We start from the raw sequence: 15,295 nt of genomic DNA, 5'->3' as shown, positions 1-15,295 counted from the left end.
AGAAGGATGTTATAATGAATAATGTGTTATAATTAAATTCGACTGATTGCTCCTGATAAGTGGTCGGGAAGAGGGATCATTGTGCTAAAAAACAGTGACCTCCAGTTTGTTTGTCCTTTGAACCTGTGCGCCTTCGTCCCCCCCCCCCCCCTTCCTTATTTTCGGAGGGTATGATGCAATCCCCAAAAGTTTCAGAAGGCGGTTACAATTAAAATTATATTACAACTAACTTTGAATTCGTTGCACCCCAGAAGTGACATTGCAGTTATTATCAATATCTTTATATTCGGATTAATTCTAAAGCAGCTAATAAAGTTTAAATGCTAATGTTTAGTTTTTTCAAGTTGTTTATAATTGAATAAAATCTGTTCTAAAATAAATAAAAAATAAAATGGAAATCAGCATCGGATTATTTTCGCGTTGTCGTTATTTTTATTTTTATGGGAAAGTGGACTGAAAACTTCACGTTTTACCAGCATTGTCCAATATAAATTAGAAATGCTGTTCATTTAAATTTGTTTTTTGTAACAATACACTGAAGGAAATAGTCTTAAAATGAAAAATAGAATATTATTTAAATGAGTTGGTGTGGTAATAATAAAACATCTGAGAACAGGTGTGATGCCTACATATAATTAGCACGTAGTCTCACTAACGTAAACACTATTATAAAAATTTACATTCGTCTCTAGTTCAGACGTATGTACATTTTTATGCAATAACTATAAAGATATTTTAACTATCCTTATATATTATTTCAGTAGCCTGTTTTTGGTTTCTACGCCAGATTTTCCTCAATTCTTGATCGATTTCTTTGATTTACGCCTTATTTTAAAGCTTATGGTGCTGGCTACTGACGAAAAATAGACCCACGGTCTAAAAATTGTTTTTTTCAGCCGAAAAACCTCTTTTAAAGAACCAGAATGAGGTTTTCGGTTAAACTTATAATTTTAATTTGCGCTATGACCGACAGAGCTGAATAGCTTGATCGGCAGAGCGTTCTCTTCATAACCAGGAGAATGCGTGCTCGGGCCTACGTCCGGACAATCTGCAACAAAAAATTAGAGAAATATCGCGCATTACATGAACACTTAATTCAGTGAATAACAACTATGAAGGAATAGAATAAATGAGGAGGAAACGATCCTTGCTGATAAGAAAATTTGTGCTAAATTACTTCAGAATTGTACGTTTTTTTTTTTTTTTTTTTTTCTAAGCTTTGGCTCTGGTAAGAAAATTAAAGCATAATGTAAGCGAAAATATAAGTAACAGGTTTAAGATTTCAGACTACAATAGAATTGTTTTTTCTTCAGAAAAAAATAATAAATCCTATATTAAAATATATATTCTTCTAATGAGTTTTTGACTCTTTGTACAAATAAAAAAAATACTACCTCAATTTGAAGGGTAAAATATATATTTTTTCTTCTTTTTGAAAAAAAAACAAATAGTTTATCACATTTTTATTACATTCGAAAAGCTACGCTTAAAAAAGAGCATAGTTCAATTTATTTTGTATTTTAACCGTTCTGTTAAATGATGAACACGTGCTGCCATCTAAGTCATAACGGTTCAAGCAGCCTGCGGTAACAAATTGTAAAAATTTTCAAGAATAAAAAAATGTTTCTTCAATATCCTTATATATTATTTCTTTAGCCTGTTTTTTGTTTCTACGCGAGACCTTCCTCAATTCTCGATCGATTTCTTTGATTTACCCCTCATTTTAAAGCTTATCGAACTGTCTAATGACAAAAATCTGACATACGGTAGAAAAATCAATTTTTTCGGAAACGCCCCTTGCTCTTGCATAACCTTGATGTGGCCTGTAGTTCTTATGCAGATTTTCTTTTCTTTTTTTTATTCAAAATTCTAATAAAACTTCCAATTTTTTGCACCGCTTTCGGCAAAAAAAAAAAAAAAAAAAAAACATAATTAAACCTTTTTTTTTTTTTAAACAAAGCTTAAAAGCACTGGGCTTAGTTGTTCGGTTTCATTGATAAGTTTCTTTTTTTTTGGTAGAGCGTTCGGCTATAAATCAGCTGAACTTCGGGTCCGCCATAGCTAATTTAGATTAGTATTACGCATTACAGATTGAAATTACGCATTATATGTAGAGTGCAGCTCTGGTTAGTTGAGCTGTCACCTTGACTATGTTGACCTGTTTTAGGGGAGTTTAGTGAAAAATAGACGTGTTATTGGCTCGGATTTTAGATAGAATATTTTTGAAAACTACTAAGAAAGTTTCTCAACTCAATTTAGCACCAATTACCGCTCCCTATTTAGCGAAACAGAGGTAAACATTGTCAGAGTCGGAGCTCAACTTTTCAGAGCCTCACAAAACTCATTACAAGAGATAACACACTTAAGGCAATAACATAAATGCGACGGGAATGCTCCTTGGCATTTAAACTCTTTTATGCAGGCTACAGTTATTATTCAGATGAATTGACTATTAATCAAATGGTGTTCTTTCTTTTTTTGAAGCTTTAACTCCGTTCAGATTACTGAATATAATGTAAGCATAAAAAAATATTAGATTAAAAAATTCAGACCTCAAGGGAATCCTTTTTGCGCAGAAAAACTCTTCATTGTATGCTGAAATGTAGTTTTTGCTCTTAGCAGTGTTCGACATTTTGTATAAATAAAACACTACTACACCAAATTGAAATTACAAGTCTCACCCAGTAAACCTTTAACTATTTATTCGAATACGATGAAAAAACATTAAATTTGTTATCAACTTCAAAAATAAGAAATCCTTTTCTTATCCTCTGCTTTCGGCGGGAAAAAAAATTGCAATTTTTCTACGTTCGAAAAATTACACATAAAAAACGCATTCAGTTAAACTGGTTTCGGTTTTGAATTTTAAGTGTTCGATTACAAGAAAAACATTTGCTGGCCTTCAAGCCGTAGCGGTTAAAGCAGCCTGTTTTACAAATAATTTTAAAGCGTATCAGCTGGCTAATGACAAAACATAGACGCACGGTCTTTTTTTTTTTTTTTGGCAAAAAGCTTTTTGGCTGTTTTTTATTACACATTGCTTCAATGAATAGCACTCAAAAACGAAAACGAAATTGCTCGGTTGGTTGGAGTGTCATGCTGACAATCAGAATGGCGCCAGTTCGAACCCGTGCCAATACATATATCTTTTATGCCTCTTTTTTTCCGTTACAGGCTCACATAGGCAGGATTGTATTTGCCACAACCCGTTTTCTCACATGCACAGCTACTGATTTTCACGAGTCATTCAGTCACACTTTTAATGATATTTATGTTTGTATTGAAAATACGTACAACCAAAAAGTGAGCGATCATTACATCATCACATCGTTGTATTTAACGAGGTTTTGTCGCTGATGTCTTTAAATTACATTCCTTCTTTTGTGCCTTTATTTTTTTTCCGTTTACTTAAATCCGTGTACTTTTTTCAATTCTTCTTCATAATGTTCTTCTTTGAAATTTTTAAAGAGAGAAATGCCGCATGAAACAATTCGAAGCAGAGTGCGGAGTTCCGCACGGGTCGTCTAGTACAGAAAGAATTTGGTTTCTAAAAATTCTGCTGTCAGTATTTAAAATTGCTCTGTCGAACTATACAGGATTTTTATTTATTTATTTATTGTTTACAGATGTTTATTATCTTACTATGGATGACAAATCGAGAAAGAAAAGAAAGTCTGGTCATGAGTATAGGAAAGAAAGAGAGGTTGGTCAAAGAAAAGAAGCTGCATCAACGTGCTCAAAAATTACAAAATTTTGGCCGTCTAAAAGTAAGTCTGGAGAAGATGATTCTATTGAACTCAATTTTGACTTTGAAACGCAAACTCCGACATCTTCTCATAGTGAGATTGTAGAGAAGACAGTAAGGGATGATGAAGCAACGAACCTAATTGTCCTTGATGACGATATCCACGAAATTGCATTTGATAAAGACCAGTTTAAAGTTAAAAATGACAACCTTGATAACATCGAATGAGATTGCGAATCATCAAACAAAAATATTCTTGATCCTGATCAAGATGAAGAACTACATTTAGTAGACTACTTCAAAAAACCTGCATTCAGAAATATAAATTTGTTCTTTTCCTTTCAATCCAATCAATCTATTGAAGATGAAAATTTAAAACCTTTGCCTTTCGATACGAATATTTATAATTCTAACCGCAAAGGTCACACTCAAGTGTTTAAGCGAAACTGGCTTTCGTTCAATTTTAATGACAGGAAATTATATTGCAGTGTTTGTTTAGCCTACGCTGATGGCTCTTCAATATTTTGCCACGGTTTCGATAGATATAGACATTTAGCACAAACCGTTGGAGAACATGAAAAATCGAAAGTCCATCTTGAATCATTAAAATCGTTTATGACTCGAAATCAAAATAAGTCCATTAGAAACTTATTGTTTGAAGATCAACTAAATAAGAAGAAAAAAGAAGTAACCGAAAGAAGAAAAGTAGTGCATGGAGTCATAGATGTCATTAAACTAATAGGCAAGCAGGGTCTTGCTTTTAGAGGTAAGAGACACGAAGAAGGTTATAGCCTAGGTGACCCGCCTTTAAATCACGGAAATTTTCTGGAGATTTTTCTGTTGCGCTCTAACTATCATGATACTATTGGAAATTAGGGCTCGACCGATGGCATTTTTTGGCCGATGGGCCGATGCCGATTGTTGGCCGATTGTTCAAAGATGGCCGATGGCCGATTGTTTTCCTCCAAATGGCCGATTGCCGATGGCCGATGGAAAAAAAAAATCAAACAGAAATAAATTGATAAAATTGTCAGAGATTTAAAGGATGATTGATTCATTTCACTTTACTTCCTTTCTACGAATAAGGAATTGCAATCACAAAAAATAAAAAAAAATCAGATTTTCACCTAAATTTTTATTTTACGATCACCCAATTTAAACTTCACAAGTTTTTTCGGCACATCTGTACATGCATATGTACCTAAGAACATGTAGATGACCGAAATATCCATTTTGAACGCTTCCTCAGTTAATTATCGCAAATTCTCTTGTGATCTCTTCATGCGCGTAAACTTACGTCACTCAAAAACGTTATCAAATAGTAAGTTGAAAACTCATACGTACGTAGTATGATCTAAAGGTTAGAGGACAAGTTGTATAAAACCTTACCCTGAATAGTTCACATTACCAAAGCAAATCTATCTACAAAATAGTCACCTTGAACGACTATGCACTTCTGCCAATGTTCGTATAGCTTTTAGAAGCGCTCCTGGAAGACATTTTCACAACTTCCTGTAAGGCCTCTTGCGCTGCTGCTTTAACTTCATCGTTGGAAAGAAGGCGACTTTCATGTTGAGGATGCACGGTTCGATTGGTCAATACTCTGATATGACAAACAAATAACATAACGTTTCGTTGGACTTAGCTCCGTGTGACTTTTACCTGTTCCCAGCAAAAAAACATTTGCATGGACGATGCTTTCCTCTGTCAGGAAAAGATAAAGCTGCATCGTAGAAGGTAGCGAAAAATGGCTTTCAGAAGTGTTTCCAAAAGTTATATGAACACTGGCAGAAGTACATAGTCCCTCAAGGTAAACTTTTGAAGGTGGATGTGCTTCTGTAATGTGAACTATTCTGGGTAAGGTTTTATACAGCTTGTCCCGAACTTTTGGATCGTACTACGTACAATCTATATAGGGTGTAGTTATGCTTCTCCTTTTTTGACTGCTGTACAATGAAAGATAAAGAACAACAGCCAAAAAAAAAAAAAAAAAAAAAAGAAAGAAAGAAAGAAAGAAAAAAAAAGGAAGAAAAAAAAAGACTGTTTAATAAACAATTGATTTTTTTTTTAAATTGAACATATAACTAAGATTTCAGTAATATTGTAATGATGCATGGATTTAAGTTCACTAAACATAGTTAAAAAACATTAAATTATGTTGTTAAATCATTAAAAAAAAATTAAGAATAAAACTATGAAACCGTCAACAAATTACGCAATTAAATTGGAAAGATTGCACGTAGACATTTTTTAGTCATCAAATTTAAAAAAAAAGATAACAGATAAATTACAATACTAAATCATAAAAGAAATATTTTTTTCTTATTTAAAATTTATGAATAGAAAATTTTGCATTTTTCAAAAAACTAAAACAGTGATTTAAAAAATTGCATAATAGAAAATCCTTGAAACTTTTCTATAAAAAACGAAAATAACTTATTCATTGATTTTATATAAATACATAAAAATAGTTACTTACAACAGAAAAAAAAATCGATCGCTATTAATGATACAAAAAAGATGGCGCATTACGAAATGGAGGGGGGGGGGTCACCCTCTGATTTTGCAGTAACTCACACTTCGGCCCCAACCTCTGCCTAATATTTATAGTACAGAACCGCTAAAACCAACACCTCGGAAGAGTTTCTGAATCTATTTCAGTACTTCCGAAGAAAAAATTCAAAATTCCCTTCGATTTCCGAATTGTGTCACCATTCAAAACGTCTTTCTTTAATCAATTTCTTAAATTAATGCTCTAAATTCTTTCTAAACAATAGATAAAGTTTGAAAAAAAAAATCTCTAATTTTATGAATGGTGTTAGTTTTAAACAACTCAAGAGTATAACTAGAGTTTAATTTCAGAAATTGAGGAAGTGGGAGGAGGGGCACACAAGTGTTCTCGGAAATTCTAAATAGTCGTAAAAAATACAGTTCAAAATAATCATGAACATTGAGCAAAAAAACCCTAAACTTGCACCCGAGTTTGTATTGACTTGCAGTGGCGGATTTAAAATACAGAGTGTTTTAAATTGAATAGCGGGGTTTTGCCATCTCATATTTGTTTCCATAGTCTCCAATTCGGCAATATATCACCAAATGTCCGTCAGTCTGAGACGCTATCTTAGTTTTGCATTGAAATAAGTAATTAATAGCCACAAAAAATGAGTAAACAGGCTTTTCAGAACACCGGATCGAAAACAAAAAGGGAAGTGCACAACTGGAACGTACGCACACCCCACAAGCGAAAACTTATCCTTCTACAGTTTACCATTTTGGAGTTATGACTTATGAGAGATACTACGTACATCCAGCAGCAAGAAACAACGCAATAATTAACTTGTTTGGTACCTGAATGCAGTATTAAAAACTCTTTCAGGGGTGACTCAAATAAAAATTCATACTGAAATTTAGTAAACAATTTTATATGAAAACAACCTTTACTTTGTATTAAAAGGTAAAACATCAAAGGTCTTTTTTTTTTTCAAAAACATCGGCCAATTCCATCGGCTTTTCGAAGTTTTTAAGGCCGATGGGCCAATGTTTCTTGCAATTTAGCATCAGCCGCCGATGCCGATGGCTAAATTGTTGAACCATCGGCGCCGATGCATCGGTCGAGTCCTATTGGAAATCACGTCAAAAATGTCATTGACAAAAGTATTGCAGCTCTGGAGAGAAGAGAAAAGAAGAAAAGTGGAAGAGGTAGTCACGTATCTTTTTTAAGTAAAACCACTGTTACAAATATTATTGTCATAATTAAAGATATTATAATTAATGACCTGGTACAAGAAGTAAAACGAGCTGGTACCTTTTCGATTTTGATGGACACAACAATAGATGTATCGGGCTACGATCAATGTGCCATTGTAGTCAGATATTTGTATGAGAAAGAGATAAAGGAGAAATTATTAGGACTCAAGAATGTACAATCAACTACGGGAAAAAGTTTGCTAAAGACTCTGATAGTGCTAAAGACTTTATTAGATGATAATGGATTAAATATTGAAAATTGCATTGCTGATGCTTTTGATGGAGCATCAAATATGAGTGGGGAATATAATGGGGTTTCTGCTAAATTAAAGGAACTGATGCCTAGCCACATCCACACCTGGTGTTATGCACACATTTTAAATCTTGTTATGACAGATGTGGCTCAATGCTTACCAGAAACAATATCTTTTTTTGGACTTTTGCAAGAAACGCAGGTATTTTTTAAAGAGTCATGTAAGAGACTAAATGTTTATTTAGAACAAAATCCGAAGATTCGTCTGAAAGCAATAAAAGCAACACGATGGAAATCAAGAAGTGATGCAACGACTAAAATTTTTGGATTTTCTGATTATTGGTTCTCAGAAACCCAAGAAATAGTAAAAAACAAAAGTAATTTATACGGATCTAGTCATATCTCTAAATATAATCAGCAATTCAAAAGATTTTTATCCAAAGACAAGAAATGAAGCCAATACTTTCAAAAGTCCTTTCCTTCAAAATAATTTTAATTGCAATGCTGTTTATAAAAATATTTAGATCAACTACTCCACTATCAAATTACTTGCAAAGTAAGAATTTAGATTTCGCTCAAGCATGGTCATTTGTGATAGCGGCACAGAAGTCTTTGCTGAAAAACAGAAATGAATTTGATCAAGTGATGGGAGCTGCAAACAAATTTGTGCCATATGTGACTGAATCAATCAGTAAAAAAATCAGCCACATCCCCTCTGTAGATGCAGACACGTTGTGCATTGAGCCACAGCTGCCAAAAAAGAGATCCCGTACTGCTAAAAAAGAACACGGGCAACTGATCGGCGAAGCTCTATCTGATTCAACAGAAGAAGATAGATTTAAAATTAAAGTGTTTTTATGTTGTGATGGACACAATAAACAACACATTTAACGCAAGGTTTTCATATCAAAAAGACCTGTATTTCGATTTATCTTGTTTTGATCCGAGAAGATTTTCCGAGTTAAAGAAAGATGGACTTCCTTCAAACGCTTTGAGTAGAATTAGCTCATTGATAAAAGACTTAAACAAAGAAAAACTGAAAGAAGAGCTTCAGTCTTTCATCGAAGTTTGGCCGGAACTAAAGTCCACAATTCAGGATAGGTTTACAGAAGGTTTAACACATGAAAGTAATTTATCCAGCGACGAAGATTCTGAAGGCGAAGCAAGAACGTGTCAGAAAACAGCTGGTTGCAAAGAGTGTGTTAAATGCGTGTATAGCATTATATATGACTATGAGCCAACCACACTTGGAAGCATTTCTTTTGAAGCAAGTGGAAAGAGAGAAAGTGTCATTAATTGACAATGACTTGGTAATTTCTAAACTGTGTGAAAAAAGTGAGGAAATGAAAAGACTCTTGGTGTTTTAAGGAAAGATATTGCAATGATTATACTAGTAAATTATTTCGGAGCTCGAATTTTCTAAAACAACAGAAAAAAATAGGGAAATCCCCAAAATATATTGAGAATTTTTTTTCATATTTTTTGACTTCGCACAACTTGCCTCTATTATGTCGGTGAGATTGAGGTTTGCATATGTTGAGCTTTTTTTCCCCCTTCATTTTCAGTTTCCCCTTCATTAGCTCTATATATAATTTTTTTATGTAATTGTTTTACATGTAAGAATTGGAATTTATTTCGTTAATTTAATTATATATATTTCACGTTAGTTCACTCCGTTCATCATTGTTTGTTTTAAACAAATCAAAAATTAATCTTTATTCTATCGTTTTTAAAAAGTGGGATGTTATTTTGAAAAACATATTTTCATCTTTTTTCTGACTACCCCGCTTAAAGTTAGTTGCTCAAGGAGTGGGTCAACCGGGAAGTTATTGTAATAATCCGAAAATCTTTGCTATTCTTGAAAACCAGGAAAAAATTGCGAACTACCCAAAAATTGAGGAATTATTTTCATAAAAAAAAACTTCGTCCATATTACCTAGATCATGTCAATGAGTAACAGATTTAAATCTGATGATTTTTTTTCTTTTTTTTTCGTTTTTAATTAAAAAAATAAGCAATTTTTGGAAAAGTCTTGAGATCATAGTTCTTTTCAAAAGCTTGGTAATTTGCTATCAAATAAAAGGATTTTTTTTCTTTAAAATGTACATAACTTATTAAAGACGAGATTTTATTATTCTGTATCGCAAATGTAATGTAATGCAATAATTTATACCGCTCATTATTTTTATATTATTATATTTTTATGTAGGCATTAGAATTCTTTTCGTTGTTAAGTCAATTATATCTTGAACTATGAGTTTACTGTTTTCATCATCATTTCCTGTTTTAAGAAAAACAAATATTGTACTAAAATCATTGTATTATTGTTTTTAAAAGAGCTACATGAAATTTTTTGAAATAATGCTTTCATCTTTTTTCTCTCGACTACATGGATTGTAGTTCAGAATGCTGACGCAACATGGAAATAAATGTAATTATAGAAAAGAATGGTGAAATACCATTCATTAAGGAAGTAAGGAAATCTTTTCTAACTTAGCATAAGTTGCCTCCATCATAGGTAAAGAAGAGATTATTTACATGTGCTGAATTTTTTTCGTTTTCGTAAGAGCTGAAATTTTTGGTTAATTCTTTGGTCTGAGCATGCTTTAGCATTCATTTTTCCTTTTTAAATATATATAATATATTACAGAGGAATTTTTACTATCTGCATAAGCATTACGTTATTATTTATCACAGCTGTCATCTGTTGAAAAATTAGTATTATGCATTGATGCGAAATTATGCTGTTTTTATCATTATGCTCTGTTTTAAAGGAATCTTGTAATATAATGAAATCATTCATCATCTTCTTTCCCTTTTAAATTTCGGAGATAATTTGTAAGTAGTGTTTGGCTATTTTTAAAATTAAAGCTTGACTGCAAAATAATTGGTAATTAAGTTTGGTTGTACTAAACACATGAATTGTAATCATAAGAAAACAACTGAAAACTTGAAATTTTACATAATATTTTTTTTTTTTGAAACATAAAATCAAACTTCAGTTTAAAAATATAAAATAAGGGGCACTTTTCAGAGTGGTACTATACTATTCTGAATTAACTCCCACTATATTCAGGTCTTAATTTGCTTGGGAACTCATAGGAGCTCAGCTCCTATACCCCTTTTGCTTCAGCAGAGTTTTCAAAATTAGAATAGAAGCAGCGGAGCAGATTAGTATTGCACTGCAGAGCTTATGATGTGGATCCGTTAAATACTTAATGGTTTGGTAAATATTTTTTGCATATTTATCCAGGTATTAAACTTAGACCTGGGTAATTCCCCCCCCCCAAAAAAAAAAGTAAGCAAAATGGTTGGCAAAATTTTACGTAATTGTAAATGGATAGGTACAACAGGTTGCACAAGGTTGCTACTCTAGTCTGGGGAAGAAATTTGAAGTATAAATAAGCAGCATTACTATCATTTAACAAACACTAATATTGCATAGGGACAAGGAACATTAATATCCTGATAGTGCGGTAAAGAATTCACTAAAACTGAAAAAAAAAAAAAAAATGAGCTGATCACATAACTTCCTTTTACACCAATTTAATGTTATTTCCCAATTATTGCAATTTTAATATGATTCAATAGTTAACTCTCTAAATATCACAAACAGTGGCCAAATTGAAACCAGATGTAAAAAAAACCGCCAAATTTGTCGCCAAGTTGGCGACACAACTTGGTGACCAAAAGACTGTTAATATATCGCCAAGTGTCTGCCAAATTATAACACCACTTGAGTTTGCATTGAAATTAATGATTTCTCCCCAAAAAGGTGCAAAGGATCATTTAGAAACACCCGAATGCAACCAAAAAGAGAGGTGCACAACTAGACCCCACTATGGGTCTATGTACTGAACTTCAACTTTCTAGTACATACCGTTCTTGAGTTATGCAACATACATACGCACATACAGACGTCACGAGAAAACTCGTTGTAATTAACTCGGGAAACGTCAAAATTGATATTTTGGATGTCTATATGTTCTTAGGTACATATGCACATGTGGTTGGGTTGAAAAAAACTCAACATTCCTTGAGGGGTGAGCAAAATGGAAATTGAGGTCGATTTTTGAGTGAAAATTTTTTCGCGAATACAATAGTACTTCCTTTTTTTGTAAAAGGAAGTAAAAACAACAGTGACTGAATATTTATATTTAACTTGAATTAAAAAAATAAAATGCAGAAGTTTTTTTAATGAATTTGACTAACCTCATGCTCTCTAAATTAAATTTGCAAAAGATCAAAGACGCCTGTCAAATAAACATTAAATAAGTTCTGCTTTCATGACAGACATTTCAATATTTTAAAACAAAGAAAAAAAAGTTAAATTGACTCTTTATTTTTCTTAATGCTGCATATTTTTTGGCATTGATTTTTCAAACTTCTACTAACTTTAGAGTGAGTCATAAGCTTCATTTTTCTTTGCATCAAATTAATTTGCAATGCTATTTTGGATTTCTTTGAATTTTTCTCTTTTTGCTACATTCTTCTGTTTCTCTAAAGCTTCATGATCATGATATTTCACACATTTTTAGTATACTAAAATAAATATTTTAAAATTGAAACATTTTAGACTCCACTGTTAAAGCATGCAGCACCATATTCTACTCTCAAGCTAATCTGAAACTAAAAGTAAATACTTAATAACGCCAATTTATTTTCCACAGTTACATTGCCATGTGTCATACCTGCTCAAAAGTATGGACATTCTTTCAAATTCAAAACATAATAATAAATTTTATATTAATTTTTTTCATTTAAAGACGTATGAAGCTGTTCTTTGTATTCAGAGAAATTTTCCAAAACTTCTGGGACTGGATTTTTTTTTTGCATTCTGAGCATGAGTAAAAAAGATCATCTTCCTCAGTCAAACAATTATGAATAGCATTGTTTGGAGGATAACCGACCGATGTTTATGAAGTTAAAAAAAAAGTATTAGAAAGGTTCAAATGATTAACTTTTCTTAACACTCAGCAGATTATACGAGGGCTATCCAGAAAGTAGATTACGTTTTCGTCTGTGTCCGCTAGGGGCGGGGCTAGCGCGGCCATCTTGGGGTCAAAGCGTTGCGCAGCTCAGTCTGCATCTAGCCGTGCTAGTGAGAGGTTCGTGCTGTGTTCGTTCAGATACTGTGACGGTTTGAAATGTCTGCGTTAATTGAAAATCCCGCGAGCTGCGAGGTGCGCGCAGTAATAAGGTTTCTGACTGCAAAAAACTGTAAACCGATAGAAATCTATCGGCAGCTTTGTGAAGTGTATGGGGACAACATTATCACTGAAGGTGGAGTGCGTCAGTGGGTCATAAGATTTAAAAATGGCCGAACCAATGTTCACGACGAAGATCGAAGTGGGAGACCCAGCATAGTGAACGCCGAACTTCTCGAAAAAGTCGATGCTAAAGTCCGGGAAAATCGAAATTTCACAATAACGGAACTTTCTTTAAGTTTTCCACAAATTTCGCGAAGTTTGGTGCACGAAATCATCAGCGAAAAGCTTGGTTACCACAAGTTTTGTGCAAGATGGATTCCAAAAATCTTGACAGAGGACCACAAAAATCAGCGAATGGCTGCAGCGTTGAACTTTTTGGACGCTTACCATAAGGATGGTGACTTTTTACTCGATCGCATCGTTACTGGTGACGAAACATGGGTGAAACACGTGAACTGTGAAACGAAATTGCAATCAATGCAGTGGGGGCACACAAGTTCTCCCCAAAAACCCAAGAAATGCATGCAAACAATGTCGGCAAGGAAGATCATGGCGACTGTTTTTTGGGACAGAAAAGGTGTGATTTTGGTGGACTTCCTGGAAAGAGGCACTACAATAAACTCTCAAAGGTATTGCCAAACTCTCCAAAAACTCAGAAGAGCAATTCAAAACAAGCGCAGAGGAATGTTGAGCTCTAAGATCTTGTTGTTTCACGACAACGCCCGGCCCCACACGGCAAATGTCACTCGTAAAGTTCTTGAATCTTTTAAGTGGGAGTTGTTTCCTCATCCACCGTACAGTCCCGACCTGGCACCGAGCGACTTCCACCTATTCCCAGCAATGAAGAAGTGGCTGGCTATGCAGCGTTTTGATGACGACGCACAGCTGCAAGAAGAGGTAACGGAGTGGTTGAAGGCGCAGGCGGCCGAATTTTTCGACGAAGGAATTTCCAAGCTCGTACATCGCTACGATAAATGCCTTAATTTGTATGGTGACTATGTCGAAAAGTAGTATTTGAGTGTGGCTTTCATCTGTATATAATAAAAAAAATTTCCTATACTTTGTTTATTTTTTATTCCAAAACGTAATCTACTTTCTGGATAGCCCTCGTATATATGCATGCAATATCAACCATAAACATAGGTATTTTGCATGAGTAGAACACTACGGAAAATAAATACCCAAGTAAATACCCAAAAAGGGTTCCTCTCAATAATGATATTACTATAAATTTTGTTGCTAAGAATTGTTGTCGGTTGGTGTCAAGAATGCCAGCAAAAAGGATAACCTTCCATGATTTAAAACCATGCAGAGGGTTGACAGCTGCCTCATGAGATTGCTTTAAAATTCACAGTAAAAAAAAAACTAGTATAATGAAATGTGAGTTTCAAAAGTGCTGTAAAAGTGTCCCAAATAGTTATAAAGTGTTCTAAAAAGAGACATACGTCAGTGTTTAAAAAATGCTTTCAAATGTGTTGCCAAAAGTTTAAAAAAGTGGAATGAACCAAGCGTGTGTTTTGAAAAGTGTTCTGAAGTGTTTTGAAAGATGTTCAAAAAAGTGTGCTTCAAAGTGTTTTAAAAACAGGGAACTCAAAGTGTCCGAAAATAATTGAATCAATTCCTTATTGAATCAATTTCATTTTTGTACACCAGAGTTTGTAAATAAAGTTAAGCATTTTAAACTACCTGCCAACTACATTTTTTTAAAGTGAAACTCTCCTATAATTTGTAATAGATAACTTAAGTTCAACTAACTACATTTACAAGTATCTATACTACACTCCAATAATAGGAGTTCACACTAAATATTGGTCTATGATATAGGTCCGCTGGTTATAAAATTTGGGAAGCTCTGTATTCTGGAATAGACTACATGAGTAGTTACATAGTTAACATATTACCTGAGTGATAAAGCAGAGTAAATAATTCATAATTTCACTCTGCTGCACATTCTCACTACTTGCTCGAAAGCTAACAATTGTTGGATGTCTTGAGAATTTTACATTTGTTCCATGTTTTTTCTGTAACCTATTATGAAATAGTAAAACACAAGAAATTAATAAAAATAAAGCTAAAGCACAGATTTTTAAAAATGAAAATATAATCATGGCATATATAGTTAATAGAATTTTAAAAACTGCTTTGTGTGCTCATTAATAATAAATTAAAATTATTTTGTACAGATTTTCTAACTTCCATATATGGCAATATCCATATGTGTGTTTACCATCTCTTCTGTCAGAAGGGGCAGACATTTATCAGCATTTGAAGCATAACAGGGATAAAAAAAAAGTTTCTGTTTCAGAGTGTGGCATGACCAGTAAAAACAAATTAGCATAT

At 33.3% G+C, this 15,295-nt stretch overlaps 1 long non-coding RNA gene across 2 annotated transcripts in view; it reads right to left on the bottom strand.

Moving 5' to 3' along the window:
• Window positions 1-15,295, bottom strand: part of LOC129218403 (uncharacterized) — a 61,768-nt gene that overhangs the window by 20,577 nt on the left and 25,896 nt on the right. For both annotated transcript variants that reach the window (XR_008580324.1, XR_008580325.1), the window contains exon 4: window positions 14,857-14,983. This is a non-coding gene — a long non-coding RNA (uncharacterized LOC129218403). The remainder of the gene's footprint in view (window positions 1-14,856; window positions 14,984-15,295) is intronic.

The sequence above is a fragment of the Uloborus diversus genome, chromosome 3, assembly GCF_026930045.1.
Source record: "Uloborus diversus isolate 005 chromosome 3, Udiv.v.3.1, whole genome shotgun sequence".
In the NCBI taxonomy this organism is placed as follows: domain Eukaryota; kingdom Metazoa; phylum Arthropoda; class Arachnida; order Araneae; family Uloboridae; genus Uloborus; species Uloborus diversus.
Note: the sequence above shows the minus strand (reverse complement) of the source record. Positions and strands in the feature narration are given on the sequence as shown.